Here is a 20,372-nt window from a genome sequence, read left to right on the forward strand (position 1 = left end):
GAAACTGATGGTAATTGTAGAAGTGTACTGTAAATTCCATTAAATACGTATTTTCGGTGAAATGTATTCCTGAGCAACAACATTTTTATTAAATTTAATATGGACAATATAATCTTTCGCTTTATAATAATAAAAACGATATTTATAAGAAAATAATTCGTCCCCACAATTAGAGGGTAACGATAATAACAAAACAATATGTATTTGTCAAAATCGGAATTGTTATAACTACAATTTTGTTGCAGTTTTTGCTTTTAGTAGCATTTATTTTAGGAAAGTTCAATAAAAATACAACAAAAAATAAATCAGCAGGAACTGGGTCTCCCACATTAATAACAATTTAGAAGAAATATCATAAGCATTTCATTTAGAATATCTTTATACGATTAATGAATACTGAGATCAGTTTAAGCATTAACAACTCGTGAATAGAACCTTTGGCGGTGTGGCACAGCGTTTGCTAACTTGCGTATTTGAGTTAATTGATTGATTATTCATCAACATTGGTAATCTGTTTAGCTTTTTTTGACTTGGTACATGGTAACTAGATTTATGAAGTTTTAAAGTTAAATATTGTAGCTTAAACTATGAAAATCTTGCTACAAGAACGTGCCAAAACTTTATCAAAATTTACTCAAGTAATTTCTAACTTTATCTACAGATGAACTCTGTGGGTGGCGGTTTGCATCCGAGAAAGGATATAATTTATTCAATAATAAACTTTAATTGATGGGAATTTCGGGGTATCAATTCAAATTTACCTCCGAGGGAGACTGATTTAACTACGTTAGCAGCTAGCGCTCGGCACAAAACGGCCCTGAAGGGTAAAACCGCAGTAGGGTCCGGTCAAGGAATTGCTCCATTAACTCACGAGGTTATTACTTTGCTTTTTGCCTAGGGTTAGTGTATTGGACGAGTCGCAGGACTTTTCCAGAAAAATCTTTTACTTTTGACCACGTTGTAGCTGCGTGTTACTTATTGACACTGTTGTACTGCCTATTGAATGATTGCTTTTTATCTAGTCAATGTTATCCGGAGATTCGAACTTATGGGGAAACCATCATTACATTTGACACTTCAACAGAATAGGGATACAGAGTCATTAAAATTGAATTAAAATATTTACAGTGGGGTGCTAAGGAACTGTATAAGTCAGAGGTAAAAATTCAAAACATTGGTTAAATTGTGTGTATTTCGTTGTACATATAATATGACGCCGGTGTCCGTTTTCATTTCGCTCAGAAATAGAAGAGGAACAGAAAGAAACATCCTTGCAAAACCGATTTTATCAAGTTTGACAAAATGTTGATAAAGCCTTTATTCACACAAAAATTGCAAAGTAGTTGAGTAATGTGTATTAAAATTTCTCATCGTAAAAAAATAATATTACTGATATAGCTGTGGTTTAAAGCTTTGAAGCTCTACAGTAAGAATGGAAACGATATCTTTTTCATTTTTGTATATGTCTAACTAATTTATACCGAATTCGAGTGTTCGCCAGTTTAGGTTGGTGCGTTCAGGAATTCTTTCTCCTTATCAAACGATTTTGTGATCGAGACCCGTATGGGCAATCGAATAAAAGGTCTGCATTCCATTCTCGGCGTAAATGGTTTCATTAGGTATTTGTAAATACTGATCACGGATCGGGTCAATCGGTATGCGCCGTACGCAAAGGAAACCTTTTCGATTTAAAGGTATTGGCGTTTGCAAAACATCAATTTTCTTTTTGCGGCCTTATTTGCGACCGCCATATGGGTAATGTCTAATACAGAGTGATTCACCAATGGTGATCAAATATGAAACCTCTTAATTTTTTGTGAATTTTATTCATCTATGTTTAAAGGGTATCGGCAAAGACCATGTTGTCCATAACACGAAACATTTTGGTAGTGGTAATTTTTTTCTTAAATAACCACATTACTCAATTAATACAGGCGGGATATAAGTTTCGTCTGGATGTTGTTCATGTAGGTATAGGTTTAAGGCTGTCGACAGTTCTTGGACCGCAACTGTCTTTTAAAGTAGCACAGAAAAGCAAACTGAAAAAAGAAATTGTGAAACAATTATCTTGGCATTGGGAGAGTCTACCGCAACTAAAGCAGTCGATGGTCCAAATAATTGTGAGACTACTCTTCTTGAAACCTCGACTGCACACTGCCATCTAAGAAAGCACCTCCATATAACGAGGGTCGTTGAGAACACCACATGTAGGCTGGTTTTAGAAGAGGTGTACTAGAAACCCATTTTATCGAGCCAATTGAACTATCCATGAAAGAAGTAGTGTACGTGTCTCCTTAAGAGGGGAGGGAGCCAAGCCAAAAGTAACCCGAAGACAGAGATGTACCGCACATAGAAATAGGATAGAATAGAACAGGGCGGAGTTGTTCTACCTGACCCATCTTTTGACGCAGTTCGGTACGCTAAGTTACGTTCAGTAATGGAAAGCTGGAATGACTAGATATTCTGTAATTATTCAGACTTGACTTTGTTAGGTTGATGAAAATCTGGAAAAATTGGGTCACTTTTATTAACTAAAGCGATAAAAGTGTTGTGAAAATTATGTGAAAATGATTAATTGAAGGAACTTCTCATAATTTTTTTTACGTGCCTACATGTAAATGTTTTACGCTGTAAGCTAACCGATTCTATTGAAAAATAGAATGTTTAATAAACGTAGTAATTGCAAGCTATAAATTGCCATAATTGGTGCGAACTTTATTTCGGTAAATAAACGACTTTAGAATTCCATTCCCAGCGCTTAAATAACAAAACCGTGCAAATTGAATCCAAATGAATAGTGTCATCATATTCGGTTCAATGACGCATTTCTGTGTGTATAATATTTATCGAGCCAATTATCTTCATTTTTGAAAAATATGGCGTCAATTTGTTCAATTCAATTATCGCGCCAGAGACTTTTGTATAAATATTCATGAGAAAAAGGCAAGATTCAGTCAGTATCGAGGTATACCTAGTGCTGAATCTAAGTAAAAAAAGCCCAAGCGAAATTTGAAATGCAAACAGTGTTTGTATTGCTGGTTGCTGTGACTCTGATTTCATCTGCGGCCTGCAAACCGTTGGAAGATGAGAAACAGAAGATTCAAAAGAGATCCCTTTACACCGAAAAGTCGTTCGGTCTAACCGGGATGGAAAAAATCTCCAAGAGGTCCGTGGATGACGACGAAATGGATACGGCTGAAAGTGGAGTCTATTTTTTGCCCTCGTTCGCCAGAAGGGGTAAGAGATCGGTAGCTGCAGCAGACGATATGGAAACGGCGGCCAGTGGTGTGTATTTCTTACCATCCTTTGCCAGGAGAGGCAAAAGATCGGTTTCTGATATGGATGACATGGAAACCGCTGCCAGTGGCGTATACTTTTTGCCGTCTTTCGCTAGGAGGGGCAAGAGATCTGCCGACGCTGATGATATGGAAACGGCTGCTAGTGGCGTATATTTTCTACCATCTTTCGCTAGAAGGGGTTGAAGCTTTGTTCTAATGTAATATCGTTTATTGTCCAATGTAGTTTTAATTACGATATCAATATAATCGTATTCAATGAACATGTTAATAATTTCCGATTAAAATACGCATGTGAGTAAAAACAATACGCCTTCTGTACATATAGTTTGAAAAATTGTATATACTATTGCGGCCGAGGTATCAAAAAAATTGTTAGGTTATAATTGCTAAATGGAATTAAAAAATGTTGCAAACAAAACTTGGTATGCCTTTTCTATAATTTTTATTTGTATGACAATCTGCTAAATTATATTTACTAGGCGAATACTACTCGATATGAAACGATGAAAGTGATCATTTTACGCAAAACAATTATTAGTGATAATACACAATTAACATCTACGTAGGTCAGTTTATTAAATTTAAAAGACTAACACATATTAGGAAGGGGCGATATTCGTCATAACTGGTATTCCACAAAATCACTACCAACAAAAAAAAAGAAGGACTTACATGATTAAATCTATATTTGATATTTTGGTTTTAATATGGGATTTAGTATGTCTTTTATTTATAAGAGAAAAAAACGTTGACATCAGGCTGTCCTGAGGTTTGATATGACGTAATTCTCCCTACTTTGCACCCGGTTTTTACAGGGCTTCAATGACGATGGAGGATAATGTGATCTACAGTCTTTAAATTGTTGTAAAGATCGTGCTAAATCGAATGCAGGAGTTGTAGTTCATCTGCGGCCTCCTCCGATCTCGTCTCCGAACTCTCAACGTCTTAACCTTTTCGCCATTAGAGAAAATGTGTTGTTTTGATACCAGTGTCTTAATTTGTACTATCTGTTTTGAATTAGAGTTCACGTGCGATAAAACCTCCTTAATTGTTTACGATGCAGTTAAATAAATAATTTTTCTCATTGGAATTTTAAACACTTAACTAAAGAGAGTTGAAACATTTTGGTAGTGGTAATTTTTTTCTTAAATAACCACATTACTCAATTAATACAGGCGGGATATAAGTTTCGTCTGGATGTTGTTCATGTAGGTATAGGTTTAAGGCTGTCGACAGTTCTTGGACCGCAACTGTCTTTTAAAGTAGCACAGAAAAGCAAACTGAAAAAAGAAATTGTGAAACAATTATCTTGGCATTGGGAGAGTCTACCGCAACTAAAGCAGTCGATGGTCCAAATAATTGTGAGACTACTCTTCTTGAAACCTCGACTGCACACTGCCATCTAAGAAAGCACCTCCATATAACGAGGGTCGTTTTAATATGGGATTTAGTATGTCTTTTATTTATAAGAGAAAAAAACGTTGACATCAGGCTGTCCTGAGGTTTGATATGACGTAATTCTCCCTACTTTGCACCCGGTTTTTACAGGGCTTCAATGACGATGGAGGATAATGTGATCTACAGTCTTTAAATTGTTGTAAAGATCGTGCTAAATCGAATGCAGGAGTTGTAGTTCATCCGCGGCCTCCTCCGATCTCGTCTCCGAACTCTCAACGTCTTAACCTTTTCGCCATTAGAGAAAATGTGTTGTTTTGATACCAGTGTCTTAATTTGTACTATCTGTTTTGAATTAGAGTTCACGTGCGATAAAACCTCCTTAATTGTTTACGATGCAGTTAAATAAATAATTTTTCTCATTGGAATTTTAAACACTTAACTAAAGAGAGTTGAATTTTTCCCCACAGACAATAACCTTGATCGTATTTTCATTCAAAGCCAATGAACGTGCAGCTAAAGAAGAACGCGATGTTATTTAAATCAATATATTTGAAATGAAATAGAGATTTGCTTGATATCTGCAATATATTAACATAGTATAAAAATCACCTGTATAAATAGATGCTTAATTGGGACACCCCCTCGCCCCTCTACTAACATCACCATGACGAGATTTTGAGTAGTTAAATATGTTTTGTTGTTTTTAATTTCGTACAGCGTACAATGGACGTCTGAAACGTACGTCAGTCATCTTGAAACCGATCGAAATAGAATCACGCGAGGTAGCCATTTGTCAATTAAATGGTTACTCGCTCATTTCTTTGACCGAGATTATTTCTTTACGATTTGCGGCCATTTATCCGGTTTAAGGGACAGAAAATACATTTGGTAGTATACTGAAAAATGTAGGTAGTTTACAAAATGTATTTTCAATAGCCACAAATAATGTTGGGCTTTTATAATACTCAAAAATACAGAGTTTAAAATTTTAAGCGTTCTGTTGCTGAGTGCAGAATGGTCTACAAAAATGGTTTCAAATGTCTAAATTGTTAAAAAATATTCGCCAAGTTGTACGCGTACCAAAGTTAATTAGAAACAATTGTTCAATAATAATATTATCATTATATATAAAATAATCATAAAATGCTGTAAAGAAATTAACGGAAATTAAAATGTCATATTCACGAATACTTAAAGTAAAGTCAATGGAGCTCCCAAAATCAAAACTCATTTATGGGTGCTTAGGAGGGGAATCGGAGCAGTTAAAAAAGCATCCTTAATAGTCGTGTAATTAAAAATAGACAACGGATAAAAAGTATCCGGTCTAGTGTATACCCCTGCGAGCATTTGTGCTGCCTGCTAAGCTGTCACTGCTATGACTCTTGCAGCCATATAAAAGGAAAAGTACTTAAGCAACATTTATTTAATAAAACATGATTTTAACAAATTGAAGATAAACTAAAATTTTTTATTTTAGTACCACCAGTCCAAGCATAATCTGGTCGTGTTCCAAAATGATATAAGAGTTAGCAACAAATACAGTGACATCTTAATACCACTCCTATTACAGTTTTCCTTAAATGTGACAAATGGGGGCAAAAAGATTATTAAATATTATCAATAATATCGGTTGCAACAATCCAAATAAGTAAAGTAGTAAAGAAACGCCGTACTTAAAATATGTCAACGTTATCTTCAAGAATTCAAAAAGGATAACCAGAAAATGGCCCTTATTTTTTTATATCTCTTTAACTAATACCAGAAAAAAATAAAAACGAAATCGGCAAAAATCTCAAAATATTGCAATTTTTTTTTTGATAATTTGGAATGATTTTAGTTAATCATATGAAAAAATAAATGTTGTAAAAAACATCTTGGGTCTTTCGCAAATAACATATACTATTGACGTGACTTGTCCGCCAAGAAAATTCACCTTAAAGGACCGACGAACAAAATAAAAAGAATACATTCACATACACAACTATTTTAGTCTAGTAAAGAGTGATGGGTTAAATTCCGCCAGTCACGTGAGATCCAGATCGTTTTTTTTTTTGGTATGAGTCTAAATAAATGGAGTCACGCGCAAAGGCAAAATCTTCCTGAGAAATGATAAATAAATTTCAATCTGGTATGGAATAACTCACCAAATATTTGGTAATAAATGGATTAAAATGTGTGAAATCACAAATTTAATACAGGAAAATTAAGCTAGAGTCCACCACTACCACCGACAACTACGTAACGCAGAAATCGAAAATTGCCTTAGCATAAATGCGAATAAAACACGACGAAAAATCCCATAGAATGTTCTCGGGTTAGTGAAACTAAATTATTCCGACGGCGAAAAACTTCCAGTGTTTAACAGGCATAAAACTCGGCATTAAACAAATAGCTGAAAAGGGCTTTCGGAGTAATTCGCTTTTATATAAAACATACATCCGGACTTAATTAATCCTAGGGGTTTCATTTGTGTTGGAGGATTTCAGTTTGACGAAATGTCGGGCGAAAATTCACCTGCCGCGCAATTGTTCGAAAGCTTTCCGTCAATCATTTTCAGATGCATCTTTCATTACGTTGCATTCTACGGGATTTAGGTTCAATCGAATCATTTCTTTTTTTAGAGGCACCATATTGCGGGTGTTAAAGTTTAAAAAAAAATATTTTTTTAAATTTACGTTTTTCGGTACGATTTCAAACATAAAAGCTATCGGAATGGTTTTATGTAAAACAAATATTGATCAATAAATGTTAATATTAATGTAGAGAGTGTCCGAAATACAGAAACTACGAACTATAGAAAAAAATGTTACATAGTAAAATTACATAGTTTCAGCTAGATTTTTAAATTTTTACTTTCTCGTGTATTCTAGTGGCACCATTATGACGTAGTCATCTTTCCTGATTTCGAGTATATAAAAATGTTGCGTTCATTTTTGTTAAATACCAGTTTTTTTTTAATCTTGAACAGAACACCCTGCATATTTTCGGAAGTTCCAAGTTTAACCGTTATCGATAAATCTTAAATTTTATATTAAAAATAACATTTGCAGGACTCAAAATAATTAACAATTTTTCTTATAATGGAACCATAATTATGTTATTTTGGATGAATTTCTTATGTCCTATTGTCATTTATTAAGTGGATACTTTAGACATAAATTAGTATAAGGTGAGCAAAAATGCAAAAATGCAAAAAAAACATTTTTTCAAACGGAAACCCCCAAATTTTATAATTTGATCCGATTTGGCATTAAAACTTAAGGTGATTTTGTACAAGATTATAGTATATTATGAAATAAGTGAAGTAAACGGCATTTGAGGCATAAATGACTTAAAAAGTTGACGAAACGTGTTACATACTGTACTTTCTCTACGAGCGTTAGTTTTAGGGTACATTTTCGCAAAACAATACGAATATATTCACTGGCATGGTCGTTAGAATTGACCAACGTCAAAATTCAAACCTTGCGGTAATATCTCTGAAATCTCCAAAGTCCCTCGGATACATGGAGAAACCAAACTGACGCGGTAAAATTGCACTTTCCGCAAGCTAGATCGGTTTATAATTGGTTGTTTTACAGAAGGGATTAGAAAATAGTATATTGTGCAACAAATGCGATAAACGACATTTGAGTGTCGAGTTTATTTGGCACGAGCGGAGGGAGTTTTTAATAAACGAGTTTCTTAAATAGTTTACTAAACATACTTTACTTTTTCTATGCCTGTCAGAATTGACAAACGTCAAAATTCAAGCCGTGCGGTAAAATCACCCAAACCTGTCCAGTAAAATCCCGGAAATATCCCAAGGTGTTCGGATCCGTGGGACAAGAAACTCACGTGGTAAAGTGACGCTTTCCGCAAGCTAGATCGGTGTATAATTAGACATTTTTCAGAAGGGTGCAATTTTTTTTTGTTGTGGTAATGCATTAATACAACTGTTAAGTTTTGTTATTAGTTGGCCATGTCGATACAACGCGCGTGAAAATTTGACAATCGAGCAGCACTGAAATGTCACTTTACAAAACCACATCTACCTACATGTCAGTTTGATACGACTCATACTGTCATTAATTTATTATTTTATTTAATTGAACTGATTTTATCCATTATATAATTGTTATATAAAAAACAACAAAAGTATCGCTTTAGCCACAAGGAAATATCAGAGAGCATAGTGTGTAGCTATTACATTTAAGGTAAACCTTACCTTTTTGGATGTTTAATTATTGTTAAATTATCAAAAAACTACATCGTATTATTCAGGGAAAAAAATTCATAAATATCAATAGATACCTAGATATTTGGCAGGAATCAATCAATTTTGCTAAAATAACAGTTATAATAAAATATAGTAATGACGGCCATGTAGAGAATTAGGCTCATTTTTATGAAAGGTATGACATTAAATTAAAAGATTAAGTTTGTCGTAATATCAGTTTTCTCTATTATTCCCTTTGAATAATATAAATAATAATAATAAACTTGTGATAAACCCTGTTAGACGTCAAAAAACGATATGTTGAATATGTTTTGCAAAAATGAATATAATAGTCTTACTCAATTTATGTAACCATTTGAAAATGAGTATATAAAAAAATCATGTGAAGATTCAACATTTTCAACTATTTGCTAGGCGCATAAACTTTTTGGTTATTAGAATTGGAGACACTCCTCCTTTCTCCTCTAAAGTCGGTACATCGCCAGCCGCTTCTCATTTAAATTTTTGCCAGACGAGGAAATAAAACGAAAACGAAACGTATACACATTTCGGCTGATGTAGGTCGTCATGTAACTCTTTAAAAATTTAGGCCAGATCGATGCAAACGAAAACTCATTAAACGGGGATCGATGATCCGAACGGCTCTACTAATAAATTATTGAATTTGCTCTAAATAATTATTTCCATGTCATTTTCTCGGAATATTCCGTATCTGGAACTTAATTAATAATTTAACCGGAGTTCAGGCCGAGTTTACCACTGCCAGAGGCAGCGCATGTTATCAACATGATAGTGTTCAATTTTTGTTTAGTTCATTATAAATTAATTGTAGCAGAATCGTCTTGTTGTAAACAATTACGTTTTCGCTCCATATATGAAATAGATCGCTGTTTTGCAAAATTATTGCAGTACATCCTTAAATTTTTCTTCGAAAACTAATAGTCAGTGAAGTTTTAAAAATATATCTTAGTGAGTAAGCATACAAGACAGTTCTCCGAAATCATGTACCTTATGTACTACTACTACACTGTACTAATGAAGTCTAGTATAGTAGTGCAGGAATTTTTTTTTAGATTTTCAATTTACAGACGATTTCCAAAAAGCTTTATTTGATTTTCATATATTACTTATTTAATTGATTTGATTTGAAAACCAATGACCCTTAATATTCTAACTAAAGTTATCAACGTAAATAAGCCAAATAGTTGGTATTGAATGAGTCAGTTAATGTGGATTAACAATTCACTATTCGCAAAGGGCCATTTTTAATTCTTATTAAGTGTACAGCATCAAGTGTCAACTTTGCTTTTATTGTATATATAAAAATAAGTTTTTTACAACTGTCGCAGTTTCTCGCATCCTAGCTTCAAACGTTTGCGATCATCAGCTTGTAGTCCTCTATCCACCATTGCACAGTTCACTTCTTGCTTCCACGATTGCCTTGGTCTACCTCTCTGCGATTGGTGGGGATCCATTGTAACAGTTGCTTTGGCCATTTTTAATCATTCATCCTTTCGACGTGGTCATACCATTTCAACCTTTTACATTCTATAGTTTTCAGGATGTCGATATCTATACCGATTCTCTCTCTTATTTCAGTATTTTTCACCATGTCCCTTCTAGTTAGTTAGCCTCACCAACAATTCAGTTCCATAGCTTTTATTTTGGAGGCGTCTTTTTTATTTAGTACCCATAGCTCTGAGCCATATGTTGCAATACTTTCAATGATACTTTTATATACTCTAATTTTTGTATTCGGACTGATGCGGTTATTGCACAGTATATTGTTTAGTTGGCGTATTGCTCTATTACCTTGTGCAATTCCAGATGCTATTTCCTTTGTATTATGGCCATCATTTGTTATTCGTACACCAAGGTATTTGTAACTATCAGCGTTGTGTGCCTCTTTTTCCCACCACAACTTTCGCAATTATTATTTGGTCATCCACAAAATAAAGGCTATAAAGCTTATGAGCTTACTACTCACCGCCTGACATTTTCTTTTCCAGATTTCCAAGGCGCTCTCCAAATAGATCTCACAGAGTGTAGGTGCAATGCAGAAGTCTTGTCGAAGTCCTTTTGGTCACCTTAATCTTTCTGGTGGAAGTTTCTTGTCTTGCCACAGCTTAGTTAATGGGACGCTATCGCACGTTCTTTGAAGATCAATAAATATCGTGTTCCAAACATTAGAAAAGCTTTTATTGTTCTAAGCGAATTCCTATCATCATTTTTTTTATCGACAGATTAATAATTTTTAGTTTTTCCGAATTTCAAAACGGAAAACGACACAACAGCGACCCTCTAGTAATAGTTGTGCACATTTCTTAAAATAAATTTGTCAAAAAAAAAAAATTAAAAACGAAATATATTCAGTACTAAATGGACTGCGCGCGGCACTGGCACAGGGAAGCAGTATTCCGGTCCCGAAAAGTTTGCACGAACCGAGAAAAATGCGCTAATGACTACGATTAGACCTTAATTTAGGTTTAGTGCTAACTTAATAATAGATTAATTTAAAAAATGGGGTACGTTATGGCGTGCAAGTTGGAAACGTAGTTAAGGAGGCTAATTCGATAGACCAATTATATTTGTTTTAATAAATTTTCCATTAGGGCGGTTAAGAACACGAAGGGCGGAAGCCGTATTAGTATCGCTGGGTTGATGAAATAAATGACATTAAATAGGCACGTATCAATTTTCTACGTGCCGAAGAAGAAAGGGAAGTATAAACAGTGATTTAATACGGTAATCCATGAGGAAGTATTAAAACAATTAACAATTATGACACTGTCTAATTCTGGCTCCTCTAAAACTCTAGATAATTCTGTTATCATAATTTTCTGAAGCAGTTATGGCACCTGGTCTTGGTATATTAGTTTTGAACATAATGTTACATGGACATCTACAGCACAAAAGGGCCCGCATTGAACTACCTTAATTGTAGAAGCAATATCTGCCTCATTTTCGAAAAAGTATACCGCTAGATCACGATGCGCACTACACAATGCAGGTGTCTCTTTTCTGCCATGGTGATTTTTTCCTATGTAAATTATATATTATCATAAATATGTAAATAAATAATTTGGACTAAAAATCAAAATAAATAAGAACTAAAAGTTCAGATTTTCACGAAATTATATATTATGACATGACAATTGTTTCGACAACACCGTGTCTTTATCAAATGTAATATTTACAAACTACCTGATCGTTAAAATTGTCGTCAAAAATGTGTTTTTCTGTGTTTAAGTGTGTAGCATAATTAGAATCTAGACTATTGTTTTTAAACGCTCTTATATGTTCGTTAATGCGTTTCTTGAAGGATCTACCTTTTTGTCCAATATAAATTTTAGGACAAGATCCACTTTTCAACCTGTAGACCCCTGATTTTTTTTTTACAATGACAAAGCAGAACGAACTAGTGTTAAGACGCTTTGAACGAAGGATGTTGCGGAAAATCTTTGGACCAACAATAGATGAGAGAACGGGTCAATATCGAATAAGAACGAATGCGGAGCTTAACGACATGTACAAAAGACCGAGTTTAGTAAACGAAATAAAAGCACAAAGGCTCAGGTGGGCTGGACACGTGCAGAGATCGCCGAATGAACGTCTTGTAAAGAGGATATGGGAAGAAAACCCAGCAGGAAAGAGACCCTTAGGAAGACCAAGGCTCAGATGGAGGGACAATATCGAAGAGGATGTAAAAATCTTGGGAGTACGGAATTGGAAGGAGGTTGCGTTGGACAGGGACAGATGGAGACGAGTCGTAGATGCATCTAAGACCCACGAAGGGTTGTGACGCTACGGAAGAAGAAGAAGAAGACCCCTGATTTTTGGGATTTTGGACATTTCGATTTATTGTTTTTTAAATATTTTCCTATTGTGTTGTTAGTTCTGAAAGCTATTTTTAAACCACATTTTGACAAATGTTTTGGAACTTTTTCGCTAGGTTCTTTTATGTATGTAAATGTTTTAAATTGTTCGTGTTCTGTATTTGGTTGGTTTGGGATAAATAGAGTTTACCGTTGTCTGTATTTGTTTTTTATTTATAATTGTATCTATAATGGACGGATTGTAGCCGTTGTTCAGTGCTATTTGTTTAATGATATTAAGTTCTTTGTTGTAATTTTCTGTTGAGAGTTGCGTATTAAGAAGTCTGTGTATAAAAGAGTTAAATGCAGCCATTTTGTGTGTATAAGGGTGATTTGAGCTGTTATGTATGACTGTGTCCGTGTGTGAAGGTTTATGATATATTGAAAAATCTAATTTGTTTTGCACTTTCGTAATCGTTAAGTCTAAAAAATTAATGGAGTTATCCTGTTCAATCTCGATAGTGAATTTTATGTATTGAGTTAACGTAATTTAAAAAAGAATTCAATTGCCTGTCCATTCCAACAAAGCAAGCAAAGACATCGTCCACATATCTATACCACCATAAAAAACTTTTACTTAGAGGATATTCTAGTATGAAATTTTTTACAAGCCATGGAGATTAACAAAATGAGACATTCAAATGTATTGCTTAACGATCAATTAGATTTAAATACCTCTCCTTTATTGAACTTCAATTCTCGCAACAACATTAATTAAGGTTTAATGGTCATTTTTCGGAATATATAGTAGCAGGTACTTTGTAAACATTACATTTGATAAAGACACAGTGTTGTCGAAACAATTGTCATGTCATAATATATAATTTCGTGAAAATCTGAACTTTTAGTTCTTATTTATTTTGATAAATGCATTTTCATCAAGTAAAAGCCACCTCAGTTCAATTTGGACTAACGTATCACTATCACTTATAAGTCCAACTGGAATACCTACTAAACACCGTCGGTAACTTTTTTCTAATTATCTTCTATGATACATATTTGTAAACTTAATTCAAAATAACAAGCCATTTTTTAAATAATTATCGAACCCAATTAATAGAATGTAAAATACAAAATAAATATTTCCGCGAAATCCAGCGAGTTCATATAAATAAACTACTTAATTTAATTACAGCCCTAATTCGTATACACGCTGCATTACATGGGTGAAAAAGGTGTATTTTCGTGGAATAAAATAATAATTATTGGAAAGTCCTGAACTCGTTAGGCGACTCGCAGATTACTTCCACTTATTGGCTTCATTTAATTGGTTCTTTTCAATTAATCTACAACTCCGGTTTTCAATTTAGTTTTCGTTATTCGGCAATGAAATTTTCATATTTCTGTATCATGACAAAATGGTGGATGATATTAGTCGTATATTAATTTGATGCTCCAATTTTTATACTCACCAGCGTCAATAAAATGATACACAGAAATAATGTCTTCTTTGTACAGATGTACATAAACAATCACATTTTACATAAATTTTAAATTACGGAAAATTACTGTTATTATCGATTCATTAAAATGAATTTCTCTCACCTATATATACTATATCACTATTTATTATATAGGCGGGGTAGGGTATTATGAAATATTTTCAAAAATCTTTTTATATTTATTTTATGATCACTCTGCATGCTTTTTACGCTCTAATCTAATTGTCAAAGTTTTTAACGGCATATAGAAGATTATTTTTGAAATAAGATAAGAAATAATTTTTCAAAAGCACGTGAAACTGAAAAAAGAAAAAGAATCATTCTCAGTTTCGTTGAGAACATGATGAAGAAACGAATAATGAAAATACAAAAATTGCTATAATAGAGGGAATTTTCATCTATAAATTCTTAAAAAAAGGAAACACAATTATTCTTAAAATATTCTTTAAATGCCACTAAATATGACGTATTGTCGGAGAGTTTAAGAACAATTGACTATTTGTTTTTTTTTATCCCAAATCTTTTACGTCTGCGTTTAATTTTGTAGTTAACCGCCTAACCTTACAGAATAAAGAGCGAAATCAAACAGAAACTTTATTATTTGACTTAAAACCTTATAAACTGGAATCTGTCTTTAAAACAAAGATTAACTTTTCTTTAAAATAAAGAGCATTTAAAGCGAGTTCGGTATTTAAACAAAATAAATTAAATTTCCAATTTGCGAGTTCGGATTTCTCTCCGGGTCCAATTATTCGAAATCAGTTTTCTTTAAACTTCCTGGCCGGAAAACTTCCAAGTTCCAATGTTGGAAAACTAGGTTACACTTAACAGAATTTTACGAATTTCATTCCCACGATTTCGTTTATATAACGACAATAGCTGAAGCGAAAATCGTTTTCTTATTTGGCAACGGTCTCTGAACTACCTTTTAAGATCGTAATGAAAATTTCAAAAGATACGCTTCGACTTTTCTGCGCCATCACGGCCAATAGTTTTAGAACCTGAAGTGAATAGTTGAACTTAGGTAAAGGTTCGCATGTAATTAATGTTGAATACGTTTCTACCGTGTTTAAGAGTGGGTTTCTGAATTTTCAAAATTTTGTCTGTCAAAAAAAAACATTTGTTACGAATTCCGACGAATTTGCAAAGAAAATATTTTTGATAAAAGAGATCGCTGATGTTTTTGTAAGATTTAATAAACATTTTCTATATTTTTAAGTTTGATCCTACAACTCTACATCATCTCAAAACCTTTTTGGGGATATCAAATGGTTCGAGTGGAGTGATATATTTTTTTGAGGGTCTTCTTCAACTTGCACTTGCACCTCTCACATCTACTAATCATAAATTTGATTGTTTTTTGTTTAAAAATTTTTAAAAACAATAATGCGTCTTAGTTTAATTAAGTTAATTATTCAGCTCACATTTTCTCACATGCATTTGCTACTTAAAAATCTTCCTTTATTTAATATATTGTAATTAAATCTGACGACGTGTATTTTGTCTTACACACTATCCGATAAAAAAGGCGGTGTTTCATTGAAATAAGCCAACAGGAGCAAAATATAGTGCAACAGAATCCACCCGTAGATCAGATACATGCTAGGGACGTTATCGGCTATTATTTTTTATTTTCAATTTAAAATCACAAAAGGGGTCGGTCCATTTCTAGGCAACAATATATATGTTTTTCATTGTTATACCCTGCAGTTTCGGTCGGGTCCGTCGAAGGGAAAATGGCAACAGATTATCATATTTTTGCTTGTTCGAAGAGCTTTATGGAGCTGTAAAATACTTTTTTTTTGTCGGTTATTGCGTTTTTTTGGGTCGACCATTCATAAAAGATTTTGTCATTGTTTGGCCGTCTGTATGAGAGTAAACTAAAAAGTACTTTTAGCATATTAAATTTAACGTGTCGAATACCACAAGAAAATAACGTTAATAAGCGTTAGGAGCAAACATCTAATTGTGACAATTTTTAAAAATAACATATAATATACATAACTTTCAATAAAAAAATGCATTAAATTTGTTATTTATTAAAATTTTAGTTCTTAACCAGACATTTGAGAGATCCACCAAAATCGTGAAACTTTAGCATTTGTACTTGTTTTTATTTACCCGGCAACTAATGTAAAAATATACAGGGTTATTGATGCTATACGGCATGGAATATAGTGGCCCAAATACAAAGTTTTCTAATGGTTTTGGTTTGGGGATGTGTAAAGGCCCATTATGGAAAATTTATCCCTTCTCTACGAAAATATCGATGGCGCCTGCAGCTCATCAATTTTTAGCGAGTTAACAACTCTATGGTTAAAAGCATTAAAATTAACTAAAACTTATACTATAGCATTTTTGAAACCTATGGCAAAATAAGTGCATATTTTTAAAATAATTTGAGTAAAAGTGAAAATATAATTTAATTTCAATGCCTCAAATACATAAGATGTATTTAAATTATGGCAACTACATTACGATGGCATATGCAATATGCATGGTGGTCAAAAAAAGTTTGTCACCATGTGGTGCTTTCCTCTTCTGTTTGTGTATTATTGTTTCTCGTTGCGTATGAAATTTGGAAATATCGGATAATTTATTTAGGATGTCTGTTTTGTCTCATTTCGCAATAGGGCTATTATTTGATGTAATTCTTGTATTGTGGATTGTCTGGATGTGTTGTTTAGTCCAAATTAAGATGTACCAAAAAGGATATCGTATTTATACGATCTTTGTCACAGTTTTTTATCCTTGGAGGACACAGTTTAAGGAGAGTGCAAGTGTTTTAAAGTGATAGAAAACCAACACTGAAGATGAAAAAAAATGTTTTTTCTGCTCCCGTCTGTAAAATGCCGATCAAGCGTGCGGGAAGCGTCACTTTACCACGTCAGTTTCGTTTCGAATGTTTTTGGAGATTTTACAGCACTTTTTCCATTTTGACGTTTGCCAATTCTGATGGTTATGTCAGTGAATGTATTCGTGTTGTTTTGCGAACATGTACCGAAAATCTAACGGTGGTAGAAAAAGTATAGTATGCAACACGTTGGGTAAACTTTTTATGTCACTAGTTTATTAAACAGTCACTCCTCGGCGTTCCACTCGTGTCAAATAAACTCGTAAGTCAAATGTCGTTTACTGCACTTGTTGCGTAATATACTATTATCGTAGTTGATTGGTTTTGGTTAGTTATTGTCACAGATGTGCTCACTGACTTTTTGCAATTTTTGCAATTTACTGGGAATAAGTCACTAAAAGTACACCTTTTTTTACTCTTGAATTGTTTTGTATATGTTTCCTAGTGGTCGAGTGAAAAAATAAAAATAATGCAAATTGAGAAAACGTTGCTTTATAAAGATTAATTTTGTAGGCCCTGGAATGGAAAAAAATCACTATAAACATTTTTCTAAGACGTAGCCTAAATGACACTCTAGATTATAACATATCATTGACAGCATATCATGCTCTAATTGGATGGCACTTGCCTTGTGGTCTGATAAACTGGGGCCAGGTTCCCGGTGCAGCAAGAATCTTTGGCTTACAACGTAACGGAATATATATAAATAAATAGATAATAAATAGAACCAACCTCAATTACAGAGAGGATGTTAGATCTAAATTTTCGGAGCTTAAAATTCTAACACTGCCAAGGGCTTACATACATAAGGGTCTAGTTTACGCTTACGAGAATCAAACAGATTTTTTACATGTGAAGACAGTTCACCGCTACAAAACACGTAATAGGGACAACCTCAGACCTGGTTTCGATGCGAGTAGCCTAGGTTCAAATTACTACTGCATCCATTTTTTAATAAACTTAAGCCCGAGGCAAAACAACTTCCAATAAGCAGGTTCAAAAACTTAGTTAATGACCTTTTGATGAAGCCATCCTTTTGCAGTTTTTTTCAATAACTGTATCAAGTCAGATGATTATACCTCTTTTATTTCCCGCTTTCTGTGATAAGTTTTAAAAATTGTAAAATTTTGTTGCCATGACTGGTTGTATACATTTTCTATGTTTGCTAGATGCCAATAAATGAAATGGAATATTAGTTAAAAAATATAACAGTTAAGAAAATGATGAAAATGCCATGTCACCTATGGCGTAAGGGCTTTCGCACAAGCATTTTTTTTTAATATTTGACGCTTAGTATCTTGGAAATGAAGCATTTCACGGGCTACGTTTATATGAACCAATTTTCTAACTCTTGGATGACGAATCTTTAACCGAGCATTGGCGCATGTTTTTTGAAACACCCTGTATATTGCATTGGATAGTTGTTTTATATCTTTTTTTGGTTAGTTCAATAAAGTTTAAGTCGGAGATGCTAGTTGTGTGAACATGAAAAACGAAATTTTCGAATAAAATTTAATAAAACCGCAGATCGTCATCGGCAGTCGGCCCAAGAAAAATTACTGCCAGCCTCATTTAATCCGTAGGATATTAAAGAGATTGGCGATACTCCTGATTAAAAAGGGACTACCATTTTTAATAAAAGGGCTTTCGCAAATTGAAATTAATTAGAAAGTCTTTACGCGCGTATAAGAACGCTCTTAATTTTTCGTCAGGTTCTGATTAATTCGGCCGAAGACGATTTTTTAAACATGCCGCAGTTTTTAACGCCACCGTCACCATCACTTAATTGTGATTTATTTAAAATATGTAAAGCCTTTAATTCCATTTTAGATTAAACTTTCAATCATTCTTTAATATTTGACAAAAATGAAAAACATTTACAAAAAAAAATGAACCGGTACATTCCGAACTCTGTCGTGCTGTGCTATTCCAGGAGAACTGTTTTATTGTTTCGGCAGAACATTTAATGAAATTTCAGTTTAAAAAAAAACTCATTTTATTAGAATTGTTCTTGCTACACTCTTGGTTGAGCGGAAATAAATGTTTCACTAATAATAACAATAATTAATAATTAATAAAAATAATAAATCACTTCAAAGCATAATTATATCGAAATAATGTCATTTACAATAGTTGTCCTATATGTTTTGAATAAATTTTTAGTATTCTTCTGCACTATATGGCTCTATTTCTACTAGCAAATTAAAAATTGTTCTCTTTAACATATTTAAATCTCTAATTGTTTTTGTGTTGTTCGTCAAACTATTACAACACCTCACTTACTCACTCTGTGCCTGGGATATGTATAATTCATGGTTCTTGTGCTATAAACTTCCTGGGACACACTCTTTTCAAAAGGGTTTCTGTTTTGAAATTCGAACAGTATATTCTCTTGTATGAAGATTGTAGCTAATGTTAAAATTTTATTTTTCCTTTAAATTTTCCCCTAGATAACCACCCTCGAAAATTTAACTGCAGTATCATTCGCAAGGCTCTTTTGACAAATAAAAATTCTTTCTATGTCTCTGCAATTTCCATATATAACAAGACCGTATCTCATATGTGACTTAAAGTTACTGTGATAAAGCACTTTTTTCGTTTCCCACAAAATACCTAATACCTAATAGTTTAATACTATATATTACTTTATTTTACTTTTCTACTACATTATCCATGATCCATGCGTAATTGTTTAAAACAATATCTAAAAATCTAAACATTGTTACATCCGTCTTAGCATTATTAATATCTAATTTATTTTTAGTAAACCAATTATCCGCTTCCATCATGAATCTCTCAGCTTCCTTTTTGAGGTTTGCGATATCCTTATTTACAATTAGAACATCGGTATCATCGGCGTAGTTAGTGATTTTACAATTTTGACCAACTGCATACAATTCTGTAATGTTGTCAATATACAAAAGAAATAATGTTGGCCTCATTACACTGCCCTGCGGTATACCTGCTACAAGTGAATACAGTAAACGAAACCTTTAGTCTTGCGATACCCCTTCACTGAAATAATGTGGTGAAACGTTGTCAAACTGATACTCTACATTTATTTTGATATTCTAAAATTATTAATGAATGAAACCAAATATGGAAAAATATACTCGGAACATTATATAGGGTGTTGTTTAAATAAGTGTCCGTTATATCGCACTCAAGTATTTTGAAGTTAACATATTACCGTATAATCGTGTTTGAGTTACTTGCCAAACATTTATTTTTGGTTTTCCGGCATAATTTTCAATTTTTTGACCAGAAACATTTGAATTGGTGCTT

At 33.3% G+C, this 20,372-nt stretch overlaps 1 protein-coding gene across 1 annotated transcript in view; it reads left to right on the plus strand.

The window, feature by feature from the left end:
• The window catches only part of LOC132702748 (CUGBP Elav-like family member 1), a 339,946-nt gene that overhangs the window by 6,468 nt on the left and 313,106 nt on the right, over positions 1–20,372 (plus strand). The window lies entirely within an intron of this gene.

This window comes from Cylas formicarius, unplaced genomic scaffold (genome assembly GCF_029955315.1).
Source record: "Cylas formicarius isolate icCylForm1 unplaced genomic scaffold, icCylForm1.1 PGA_scaffold_6__28_contigs__length_40554024, whole genome shotgun sequence".
NCBI lineage: Eukaryota > Metazoa > Arthropoda > Insecta > Coleoptera > Brentidae > Cylas > Cylas formicarius.